This window comes from Engystomops pustulosus, chromosome 11, assembly GCF_040894005.1.
Source record: "Engystomops pustulosus chromosome 11, aEngPut4.maternal, whole genome shotgun sequence".
NCBI lineage: Eukaryota > Metazoa > Chordata > Amphibia > Anura > Leptodactylidae > Engystomops > Engystomops pustulosus.
The window spans coordinates 41221736-41233946 of NC_092421.1; positions in this window are offsets into that span (position 1 = coordinate 41221736).

Genomic DNA, 12211 nt, shown 5'->3' on the forward strand with positions numbered 1-12211 from the left:
TGTCACGGTGCTTGGTATGGGGACCGGAGGGCTGTCCTACAGCCTGGCAGGTCTCCCGCAGGTGGTGTTGGCAAGAAATGATGAGGGAGAGGCTGCTATAGTAGTTCTTCCTGGGGCAACCCTTTGGGGTCTGGAGTATGAGTCCCTGTGCAGTGGATAGGGTGCTCGTGATGGTAACAGCCGTAGTAGCAGGGACCAGACGGAGGCAGACGTTGTATTGGAACCGACAGGAACAATGGATAACATGCCAAACGAATCTTGACAATGGTAGAAGGCTGGGGATGCACTTGGAGAGAGAACCACAGGGATTGATCACCAGCCTGGATGCAAAGGCAGGCTGGGAGATAGCTGTGTCCTAGCAGGATGCTTTAGCTTGTCCTGGGTTACTTCAGATATCACCCTTGAATTTAGGATGATACCCCTTTACTCTCACTACTCCTCTGTCTCACCTCCTCTCCTGTCTCTTTGTCACACTGACTGACTCTCTCTAGACTAACTGGTCTCTCTGTCTAACTGTGGAGAGATGGGTCTCCTTCTGCATCTAGAACTTTCCTGACCAGGGGTTTTATTACTCCCACTGGTCAGGTGGTGGTTGCTCCTCCATTTGCATCCCAGCTTACAATACAATATAAGAACAGATGTGATTGGCTGATGGAAAGACAGCACATTAAACAATTAACTCCTGCCTCACCAGGCAGGATCTACCGCTGCGGTGTTCCCCGTGTTGTGTAGTGACCTGCTGTGGGGTTGATTAGACAGGTTGTAAGCTACATGTTGGGACGTATTCACAACAACCTCTCTGCCTTGCATCGGCAGGGGTGTTGCACCTGTGCAATCAGTTTTAGCCATGAAGAACATGCACAGTCCAACAAAAATGCAGCGCAAAGTCCTTAGTAAATGTGTCCCTATGGGTTAGCAAAAAAACTGAAGACAGGTCTGTTTTTTCACTGATGAGGATGGGAAACCAGGTGTTGTGTTTTCTAACCAATGTTCAATTGGTTCAGTTCAGTGTTTTGTCGTGGACATGGACAAAAAAATAAAAGCAAAATGGAGACAAAGCGGAAATAACACATTATGGAAGCACAACTGACACACAACACACACTGGTGTGAATCTGCCTTAACATTGTTGCCTGGTGACAAAGTTGCCCTGTATCATCCTGCCAACTTGGCCATCTGAGAGGGGATGAGCTTTTGCATGTTTTTTGCAGATCAATAAAACAAATATGCGACTAAAGATCTGAAATTATATGATAAATACAGTGAGTCCTGCTTGGATTCATGCACCATGCGTTGCAGTGCAAATAAGGAAAAGTTGACTCAGTAAGAGTCTGATATAGCAGAATGCGGCAATATGCCTCTGGTAAAATCAACAGCGTGGGTAATATAGCATTTTGCGTAATTTGCTGTTTTAATATATATCATCGGGTCAGATGACCTCCAAAGGAGATCGATCAGGGATGATGCAAGACTCCCCTAAGGACCTAGTATGGGGTAATTCTTCTGTGATGCATAATTTGGCAGGTCTTGGGGCACCTCCCTCATTGGTTGGAAATAGTTGTTTAAAATAGGTTTAAGCTGTCCAATAGGCTCTGTAGTCTTCTAGGGGACTTTATTTGTCCAGATTTCTGAATAAGCTATGGCCAGAGCTCTATTAGGTCTGTAGGCCATAATGTTTATATTACAGTCGACAGAGGAGTTAGCTTCAAAGTTCATGTACAACTCTTGATTAGTTTCACAGGTGGTACAGGGAAGTTTCAGTCAAGGCAGAGAATCTTAGATCCTTATCTTAGAATCTTAGAAACATAACTCTTAGATCCTTATATCTTAGGGAAGCTTAGATACTTTTTTTAATCATTCAAAAATATATTAAAAATGTTATCACTACAAGAATAAAATCTTTTATTTAGTTAGTTGTGCAAGTTATCAAATACAGTGAAACAAGGAGATAACACAAGAAGTCACCCATCAGAATGACAAGTAGTGTTTCTATGTTAGATGTGGAAACCACGGCAACAGATGGCAAGTGGGAAGGTTGTGGCCTACCAGAGAAAAGAATTTGGGAGTCATCTCATAAACAAATAATAGAAAGTTATAACGAATTATAACAATCATGAAGAAAGAAAAAGGAAGGGTGAATGTGACATATGTAGAAAAACGGTAGTCAGTAGAGGTGGGGGGATGAGGACGTTAAGGTGTATCTCATCACAACAGACGTGAAGAAGGCATAGTGATTAGAGATGGGTGAATTTATTAAAATTCGGTTCGTCCCAATTCGCCAAACTTTTAGAAAAAATTTGATTCAGTCTGAATCAAATCATGACGAATCACGTTAAAAAACAGGTATTTCCTGGCTGCAGAAAGCCTGTAGGGTGCTGAAGAACATTGTGCCATACTTAAATATGCATAGGGAGTGTGGTTTGGTCTTCAAACAATGCTGTGTTTTAGTATGACACACACATGACAGCCGCCCACGCTCGGCTCCTCTGGTGTCTTTACAAAAAATTGCCACAACGCTGAGGTGGTAACTTTATCATCAACCCTCTGCACTGAGCGACTGTTACCGCCGCTGCCTCGCTGAGCTCCTGTGCCCCTGCTTCTTTGGACCTGCGAGTCGGGATTTGTACCCCGCGGACATTTGGTTCCAGTTCTCACACTGCTGCCACCCTGCTGACTCACGGCCACAGTAGCAACTTGCTGCCTGCTCCGCTGCCTAATGCGCAAGCTGACACTCTCCTTGCCTGACGATGATGAATCCCTTGCTACACTCAGCTCCCAAGTGTGATCAGCTACATCATCGTCAATTTGCATTTCCAGGTCACTGCTACTCTCCTCATTGGTGTCAGTATGTCCAGCCTACTGCAGGAAGCAGCAGAAGTCTGCCCCACCGCTTCACTGCCAAGCAGCCCATACCACCTAGTAGCTCTCTGGCTGCGGGAAAGGAACAAGACAGAGACTGGTTGAGGACAGTTGAGGGCCTCTGACTTGCTCCTGGGCCATGCCAACTTATTGTTGTATCTGAGGAACCCACAGACTCTTGGATGGGGTTGTCAGATATTATATTTGAGGAATTGGATGACCTATTCAACCATTCAACAACATTTGGGTTGTTAGGTTGCCGCTAGATGACAATGGCAGTTCTGGCCTCGCAGGGTCACCCCTACTGCAACGTCCCCTAACTGTGCTGGCACCTCTGCCTGCTCCACCTGCCACCTTTCTGTCTGACATAATAGTTTATAAACTATGTGGATTTGACACGTAAATCTGGCTGTAAACTATAGCCCGAAAAGGAATAGCAATGTGCGTTATACAGATACCCCAAAACTGACAGTGTAATTTCTGCAAAAATACCTGTTTAAACTACGTTGATTTGACACATAAATCTGGCTGTAAACTATAGCCCAAAAAGGTATGGCAATGTGCGTTATACAGATACCCCACAACTGACACCCAATGAAAGGTCCACAAATCACTACTGCAGCTGCATAAAGAAATCGCTACTGCAGATGCATGAAAGTCAAACAGATTTCTTCCTATTCGATTTTGTCAATAAATAGAACTGCTATTTGGGGTATACAGATCCCCCTTAAAGAACAACCAGGGATTGCAGCAAGAATTGTTACTACACAGAACAGTAGCAGCAGCTAGACGCTACAGGCAGCATATGAAGTGTGGATTGCCGATATTGAAAATGGCTGGGTTTTATAGAGCTGTGTGACATCACATAAGCCTGCTGGTCGCTGATTGGCTTACAGGTCTGCAAATGTCATCGGGGGTGTTCCTTTCTCCTTCCCAGAGTTCACTGCCCCATGTAACACGTTGTTCTCGTGCCCATTTAGCTTAAAAAAGAGGGAAACGAATCAGCATAAACTTCGGCTTCGTGACTAACCAAATTTTTCCTGAAATTCTAACCGAAGTTAGAATCGATTCGCCCATCTCTAATAGTAACACGTAGGTGGCAAATGTTGACAAGCTCTGGAAAGTGATCTAGGGATTCCAGATGATGTGATACATGTTAGGATGACAATCAGATCCAGACGAGAGCTCTTCCATGCATAGGAGGTGAAGGTGTTCCAAAGTATTGAACTTTGGGTATTGATACAAGGAGAAAAGAGAAGAGGAGAGTAGTTGGGGAGTTGGCTAAATGTATATATAAACTCTGCAGTCAAAATGGTGCGAGAGCAGTATTCCAACACCAAATATGGAACATGTACCCCCAGGAAAGAGGAGGTGGAGTCTTGAAAGTATCATATACAATTGGGTAAGGGGCTTAATATTGGTTTCTTGAGATTTGCAGGACAGAGACAGTTTGTGACAATGTTGAAAGCTTTGAATGAATTGTTTGTCTGAAATTGCTTATTTCCTTCTCCTAGCTTTTAATAAATAATGGGTTTTCTAAAGCCTAGTTATTAGAGATGAGCGAACACACTCGTCCGAGCTTGATGCTCGTTCGAGCATTAGCGTACTCGAAACTGCTCGTTGCTCGGACTAATATTTCGCCAGCTCGAGAAAATGGCATCTCCCGCCGTTTTGATTTTTGGCAGCCAGAAACAGAGCCAATCACAAGCCAGGAGACTCTGCACTCCACCCAGCATGACGTGGTACACTTGCACGTCGATAGCAGTGGTTGGCTGGCCTGATCAGGTGAACCTGGAATAGACTAGTCCCTGCCCGCGCTGCTCGCATGATTCTCTGTCTGGATGCCGTTAGGGAGAGAGCTGCTGCTGGTCAGGGATAGCGTTAGGGTGTTCTATTAGATTAGTGTTAGGCAGGAGTGATTCTACAAGAACCCAACAGCCCTTGTTAGGGCTACAATAGCGTTATATTTTATTTTTTTTATTTGCTTGTGGCTGGGCTTGCTGGCACTAGTGCAGCTCGTACCATAATGTGACGAATTTGCAGGGAGACTTGCAAACATTCTATTTAGCTCTTAGTGACACACATATCCATCTCAAACACCTACGTGGGACAACTTATTAGGGGTTTGATTGAATTAGGCACAGTCTGCTTTTTCTTTTTTTTTACTTTTCTTTTTTTTTATAACTCAAAGTCATCAGGCACAGCACAAAATCCAGTTGTGTGCTGTCAGTGTAGGCTAGAAACTAGCCATAGCAATAGGATAGCATCGTTTTGTTAAAAAAACAATAACACAAAAAAACACAAAAAAAATTTACAGTTTACACATTAATTTTGAAAATGTTGAACCCGAGGGCTAGGGGTAGAGGACGAGGGCATGGGCGTCCAACTACTGCAGGGGTCAGAGGCCGTGGTCCTGGGCGGGGTGAGACACTACCTGCTGATGAGGGAGCAGGGAAACGCCGCAGAGCTACACTCCCTAGGTTCATCATGTCTCAAGTTACTGGGACTCGTGGTAGAGCACTGTTGAGGCCAGAACAGTGCGAACAGGTGATGTCGTGGATTGCGGACAATGCTTCTAGCCATTTGCTCACCAGTCAGTCTTCCACGCAGTCCACCCATGTCACCGAAATCAGCACTCCTCCAGCTCCTCCACCTCAGCCTCCTTCCCCCCAGTCTGCCCCCTCCCAGGAAAATTTGGCATTTGAACCGGCATACTCTGAGGAACTGTTTTCTGGACCCTTCCCAGAGTCACAAACCACTTGTCCGGTTGCTGCTGAGCTCTTTTCCGATGCCCAGGTTTTCCACCGGTCGCAGTCTGTGGGTGATGATGACATTGTTGACATAGTGGAAGAAGTGTGTCGGACGATGAGGAGACATGGTTGTCAGACAGTGGTGAAGTTGTTGTCATGGCAGGAAGTCCGAGGGGGGAGCAGACTGAGGGATCGGAGGATGATGAGGTGACAGACCCAAGCTGGGTTGATAGGCCGGGTGAACACAGTGCTTCTGAGATGGAGGCGAGTCCTCGACGAGAACAGGTTGGAAGAGGCAGTGGTGGGGCCAGACGGAGAGGCAGAACCAGAGCTGTGCATCAGCGCCAAATGTTTCACGTAGTGAAGCTCCCGTGGCGAGGGCTAGATGTTCGGAAGTCTGGAATTTCTTTAAAGAAACACCGGATGTCCGACGGACTGTGGTGTGCAACCTGTGCCAAACCAGGATCAGCAGCGGTTCCACCAATACCAGCTTAACCACCACCAGTATGAATGCTAAACACCCCACTCAATGGAACCAAGGCCGTTCACCTCCGGCCGGGCACACCCCTGCTCCTTCCTCTGTGTCATCTGCTGCCTCTGCTAGTCAGCCCCCGGCCCAGTACCCCGGCCCAAAACACCTCCCGTGCGAAAACCACACCTTCACCTCCACGATCCTCCACAGCATCCACCAATGTCTCCATGCGCAGTGTTCAGCTCTCCATACCCCAGACGCTGGAGCGCAAGAGGAAGTACAGTGCAACCCACCCACCCACACGCCCAAGCCCTCAACTTCCACATCTCCAAATTACTTAGCCTGGAGATGCTGCCCTATAGGCTGGTAGAGACCGAGGCCTTTCGCAACCTCATGGGGGCGGCCGCCCCTCGGTATTCGGTCCCCAGCCGCCACTACTTTTCCCGATGTGTCGTCCCAGCCCTGCACCAGCACGTGTCAGACAACATCATCCGTGCCCTAACCGTTTCTGACAAGGTCCACCTGACCACGGACACGTGGACGAGTGCTGCCGGGCAGGGCCACTATATATCGCTGACGGCACATTGGGTTAACTTGGTGGAGGCTGGGACCGAGTCTGACCCTGGGGCTTTTCATATACTACCGATGCCGAGGATTGCGGGGCCTACCTCGGTCCAGGTCTCTCAGGCCTACTATGCCTCCACATCCTCCCACCCCTCTTCCACCTCCTCCTCCGAATTACCATCCGTGGGCATGGCACCATCAGTCGGTAGCTCTAGGCACAGCAGCAGTGCCGGCGCTAAGCGACAGCAGCAGTACTCAAACTGCTGAGCCTAGGCGATAAAAGGCACACCGCCCAAGAGCTATTACAGGGCATCACGGCGCAGACTGAAGCCAGGCATGGTTGTGTGTGACAACGGCCGTAACCTGGTGGCAGCTCTGCAACTCGCCAGACTGACACATGTGCCATGCCTGGCCCATGTGTTAAATCTCATAGTTCGGCGATTCCTCAAGACATACCCCAATCTGTCTGATTTGCTCACGAAGGTGCGCCTCATCTGTGCGCATTTCAGGAAGTCCAGCACAGATGCTGCCACTCTCAGGGCAGCACAGCGCCACCTCCAACTGCCCGCTCACTGACTGTTGTGCGACGTGCCCTCGAGGTGGAATTAAACATTAACCATGTTATCCAGAGTTTACCAGCAGCGCAGAGCGATTGTAGACTGCCAGATATCAACTTCCACCAGAACTGGTATTCAGGTCAGTCAGCTTCCTCAAGTCTACAATGAGGAGTGGACGTGGATGTCTGATATCTGTCAGGTGCTGAGTAACTTTGAGGAGTCAACACAGATGGTCAGTGGCGATGCCGCCATCATCAGCCTCACCATCCCGCTGCTAGGCCTGTTGAAAAACTCTCTGGTCAGCATGAAGTCAGAAGCTTTGCGCTCGTCAAAAGAGCCGGGGGAAGAAGATTCCCTTGTTGATAGCCAAAGCACCCTCAAGTCTGTTTCTCAGCGCATATCGGAGGAGGTGGAGGAGGATGAGGAGGAAGAGGAGGAGAATGTTGGCGAGACAGAAGAAGGGAGCATTGCTCAGTCTTTCACTGTACAGCGTGTATGGGCAGAAGAAGAGGAGTTGGACGAGGAGGAAATGGACAGTCAGGCCAGTGAGGGGAGTGAATTCTTGCGCGTTGGTACTCTGGCGCATATGGCGCTTTACAAGGCCTTTGCCAGTTTTATGTCACCCCAGCAAGACAGTGGGGGTCATTTACTAAGGGCCCGATTCGCGGTTTCCCGACGTGTTACCCGAATATTTCCGATTTGCGCCGATTGTACCTGAATTGCCCCGGGTTTTTCGGGGCGATCGGATTGTGGCGCATCGGCGCCGGCATGCGCGCGACGGAAATCGGGGGGCGTGGCCGAACGAAAACCCGACGTATTCGGAAAAACCGCCGCATTTAAAAACCGAAAAAGTGTCGCTCGGGAAGCGCTTACCTTCACCTGGTCCGAGGTGGTGCATTCCGGCGCGTTGAGATGATTTTAAGCGCAGCAGCGCCACCTGGTGGACGGCGGAGGAACTACCTTCACAAATCCCGGCCGGACCCGAATCCTGTGCAGAGAATGCGCCTCTGGATCGCGAATGGGCCGGGTAAGTAAATGTGCCCCACTGTCTTCTGTCCCCAGTCTAGGCAGAGTAGGGCTGATCTTTACATAAAGATGGTGAGGTAGTACGTAGCTGACCATACCATCATCCTAAATGATCACATAGCTCCCTACAACTACTGGGTTTCAAAGCTGGACATGTGGCACGAATTGGCGCTGTACACCTTGGAGGTTCTTGCCTGCCCTGCCGCTAGCGTGTTGTCGGAGCGGGTTTTCAGTGCAGCTGGTGGCATCATCACCGAAAAGCGTACACGCCTGTCGATTGACAGGCTGACACTTATCAAGATGAATAAAGCCTGAATTTCTCAGGATTTCCATTCTCCACCAGGTGAAGGAAGCTCAACCTGAATAATGTATGCACTCCTCCTCCTCATTTTCTTCCTTCTCCTCCTCTTTGTACACTAAAGCAGAGGAAACTGGCTATTTTTTGCCAGGGCCAACTGGCTCTAGGTATAGTACTCTATGTATTTAATTTTTCTGGAGGGCCACCTTCCCGGTCCTCTGTTTAAAACAATTATTGGGAGTGCCACATACAGGCACTCAATCTATTTAATTTTTCTGGAGGACCACCTACCTGCTCCTCTGGTTTGAAAACTTTTTTGGACTGCCACATAAAGGCACTATCCAAATTTAATTGTTTCCATAGCAGCCTCCACACGTCGTCTTTATAGCTGCCTCCACACGTTGTCTCCATTGCTACCTCCACACATCATCTCCATAGCTGCCTCCAAAGGTCGTCCATATAGCTGCCTCCATACATCGTCCCCTTAGCAAACGAGCTGTGTCAGGCAGAATTTTGGGTTGTTTTCATGGCTTCCACATCAAACTTGTTAACTTTGTCGTCACCCTGCTGTGTTATCATTTACCGATATTAATTCAGCGCTTCTTGCGCATCTGTTTACATTCCCCTCACCCGCCATAACCAAAACTTTTAAGAACAGTACTACACTTGATCTTATACAAAAGGTTCTTAGGAGTGCTGTTTGTAGCCCCCGCCTGCTTTGAAAATTATAATTTTTTCAAAGTAAACGCTTCTGGCCCCCAGGCCCATTTTGAGTGGGGAGGAGCCGAGAGACGGGCTTGGACAGGCAAAAGCTCGCCTGGCAGCGGACCGCCAGCTCCTTTCCAAGATCCAACTAACATAGTTTTAACTGCAGCACCTTTAATCTACTACTACATTACTGCCTCCATACATCGTCCCCATATCAAACGAGCTGTGTCAGGCAGAATTTTGGGTTGTTTTCATGGCTTCCACATCAAACTTGTTAACTTTGTCGCCACCCTGCTGTGTTATCCACAAAATATACTGGCAAACTTTTATCATTTACCGATATTATTTCAGCGCTTCTTGCGCATCTGTTTACATTCCCCTCACCCACCATAACCGAATCTTATAAGAACAGTGCTACACTTGATCTTATACAAAAGGTTCTTAGGAGTGCTGTTTGTAGTCCCCGCCTGCTTTGAAAATTATAATTTTTTCAAAGTAAACGCTTCTGGCCCCCAGGCCCATTTTGGGTGGGGAGGAGCCGAGAGACAGGGGCTTGGACAGGCCTGGCAGCGGACCGCCAGCTCCATCCCAAGATCCAACTAACATAGTTTTAACTGCAGCACCTTTAATCTACTACTACTTTACTGCCTGCATACATCATCCCCTTATCAAACAAGCTGTGTCAGGCAGAATTTTCAGGTGTTTCACCAGATACATAATGGAACTCTGCCCATCTGTCGCCGCCATGCTGGAGACCTGAAGTTGCAATTATAGCAGCGCAATATGGATGCCCCATACTGTCGCTCTTAATCATGGAACCATTTCCGAAAAAACAATTAAAAATAGAACTGCTATGCTATTCCATTATTCCTAGATGAAATATTCACACGAGCCCCGCCTGCTTTGAAAATTATAATTTTTTCAAAGTAAAAGCTTCTGGCCTCTAGGCCCATTTTGGGTGGGGAGGAGCCGAGAGACGGGCTTGGACAGACGAAAGCTCGCTTGGCAGCGGACCGCCAGCACCATCCCAAGATTAGGCAGTCTCAGGGGCATCCATGCATACTGCCCCTGCTGTTTCCTGTCCATTTCGCCTCCACGATCCTCCACAGCGTCCACCAATGTCTCCATGCGCAACTTTCAACTCTCTATACCCCAGACGCTGGAGCACGAGAGGATATACATCACATCATCCCCTTATCAAACGAGCTGTGTCAGGCAGAATTTTCAGGTGTTTCACCAGATACATAATGGAACTCGGCGCATCTGTCGCCGCCATGCTGGAGACCTGAAGTTTCAATCATAGCAGTGCAATATGGATGCCCCATACTGTCACTCTTAATCATGGAAGTCGTCTCCATGGCTGCCTCCACATGTCGTCCCCTTATCAAACGAGCTGTGTCAGGCTCATTTTTCGGGTGTTTCACCAGATACGTTATGGAACTTGGTCACTATGTCGCCACCATGCTGTGTTATCGACTAAATATACCGTCAACCTTTTGTTGACATAGGAAATCATTTCAGCACTTCTTGCTCACCTCCTTTGGTTCCTCTCTGCCACCCAATGGTTTGAAGCCTGAGTCCATTTGGGGTATGTCGCCATGCCACTCTCTAGCCTTCTGCTGCTGCCTCTGCATGCTGTCTTCTATAGTGTCAGCGTCAATTATTGAATGTTTTAGATGCTATCTAGCCTCATTCGGTCACTCTGTCATGGCCATGCTGTTGCCCATAATTTTGGCATAATGGTGCGATTAAGCAGCCTCAGAGGCATCCATGCATGCTGCCCCTGCTGTTTCCTGTCCATTTCCGTGGTGTTTCCAACATTTTCTGAGGTTTCAAGGTGTTTGGCCAAGCTTCCCTGTGCAGACCATTGGTCCCCTTGAAAAATGCTCGAGTCTCCCATTGACAATGGGGTTCGTTATTCGAGACGAGCACTCGAGCATTGGGAAAAGTTTGTCTCGAATAACAAGCACCCGAGCATTTTAGTGCTCGCTCATCTCTACTAGTTATCTGATAGAATAACACAGACGGTAGAGATGGAGTGTGGATAGGGAAGGAAGAAAAACAGATCACTTCTAATGGAATTAGATCTCTTTGGAGATCAAGATGGGTCTTGTGGTGGGAATAAAAGCGATGCATTCTCAAACACCTTACCAAATGACTGGTCAGAGACTGAGTCAAGTAGATGGTAAGAAGAAGGCCCTTGAATCTCACTGGGCTGAGCAAAATAAGAGTGAGGGGACCATCAACTTAAACAACTGTAAGGGCCTGGAAAGGTCCTTACAAGTTCTCCAGTGGGAGAAAAAGGAACATTTCTGAGAATGTACAACTGTACTAGTTCTCAGCATCACTAATAAAGTATCAACCTGTTAGGAAGAAATAGCATGTATATACAGCTCTATGGATTCACAAAAACCTCCGCAAGGTAGAAATTAGTTAAACAGGAGGGGCAGCACCCAAATGAGACGAAAAAGCGAGAAGAAGGGGGAGAACACTAGGGAAAAGGGAGGGTTAGGGTCTGCTGTAATAGTGTATAAAATGGGTGAGGAACAGCCACTATCTAGGTATTAGAGCTTAAAAGGGCCTTCAAATTCTGAGACTCATGGAAAATTGCCTATGGCTGTCACAACTTTATACATTTTTCTGTGTTACCAACAGTGTCAGCCATGATTTCTTCCATTCTGTAGATATGAAGCAGTTCTTGAACCCACTCCGAAATGGTGGGTGGAATCTCAGATCGCCATCTATGTGGGATAACTGTGTGCGCCGCGATTAGGAAGAATCTTAGGAGGCTATTTTTTTGTTTCTGGATAGCACCCAGGAGAATAGAAAGCAAAGCTAACTCTGGGGTTTTGGGAGCCACTGAACCTCTGATCACGGATGTCGTCTCAAACACCTGGTCCCAAAAAGAGGAGATTTTTGGGCACGATCACCAAATATGTATGCCCCCGTTCGCCCCACATCTCCAGCACGTGTCTGGG